Below are 1,126 nucleotides of genomic sequence, written 5' to 3'. Positions count from 1 at the left end.
TTCCGAGAGTTGACCGGGGATCTACCTCGAAAACTCGCCTCGCCCAGCTCAGGAGACAAGACGACTGAAATGGACGTCTGGGCGGCAGGCAATCGACAATCCCTTGCAGAACGCAGGGAGTGAGGGGCGAATGGTGTCGGTTGCGCCCTCCGTCGATCAAATTTACATATCTTCGTCAGGCTTAAAGAGAATGGAGAATGTGTAATTAATTAATTGCGTTTGGTGCTTTCCACAAGTAGCTTAACCGTTGTCGATAAGAGTAGAGGGGCTGCGGGTGGGGTCTTCATTTTACCTGCAGCTGACAAATGAAGACAAGTCTACAGTAAGACATATGGGGACGGACGCCGCGACAACGACGGAAAGGGAGAAGGTTAAGGGCCGGACTCCGGGCACGTCGGCTCCTTTTCGGCTAATCGTTATCAGGTATTGTCCGGTCACGCCCATCTGCCGCAGCTGGCCTGCATATGCTCACCACCCCGGTCCGGCAACGATGCAACGGGACATGGAAGAGTACCTAGGCATTGGGCACGGTCTCTTACTGTACACCGTGGCATTGGGGCAGGCCCTCGCCCCGCGCGGGGCCGTGGCTGCTGCGGCGTTGCAGCTTCTCGCAGGTATTCGCGTGCTGGGCTTTCTTTCTAGTAAAACTCCCCAGGCTCGACAGCCTAGGGGGTCGGTGAACTTGCCTTTCGCGTCCCTAAGTGTAACGTCGAGGAAGGGGCAGCGTATGGCGTCCGACCTCACGCGTCTTTACTTTACGCCTGGATTTTCCAAATTTCTCTTTAAATCTGATTATGAAATCAGCGGCGGCGTGGCGCGAAACACAAGTCCGGAGCCGGAAGCGATTGGGAACAGCGTAATTACAGCCGCGGCGCCCGGATGCATAAAGAAGAGCAGGAATCAGGACGTTGGCGGGGGCGGCAGGGAGAGAGAGAGGGGCGGGGGCGGTGGGAGAGCAAACAAAATAGGTGGGGGTTTTTAGGACGCAAGCAGACGTGACCGGAATGCGATCGGCTAAAGGAGGCGAGGACAGAGGGCCTCGGCGACTCGGCGCTGCTCGGCGCCGCCGCGGGCCGCGGAGGGGGTGGGGGGTCTCATAGGGCTCCCTTGGCTCCCCGATGGGGTT

The sequence above is a fragment of the Frankliniella occidentalis genome, unplaced genomic scaffold (genome assembly GCF_000697945.3).
Source record: "Frankliniella occidentalis isolate FOCC.00 unplaced genomic scaffold, Focc_3.1 Scaffold116, whole genome shotgun sequence".
Taxonomy (NCBI): Eukaryota; Metazoa; Arthropoda; class Insecta; order Thysanoptera; family Thripidae; genus Frankliniella; species Frankliniella occidentalis.
The sequence above is the reverse complement of the archived record's forward strand: the minus strand, read 5'-3'. Positions refer to the sequence as shown.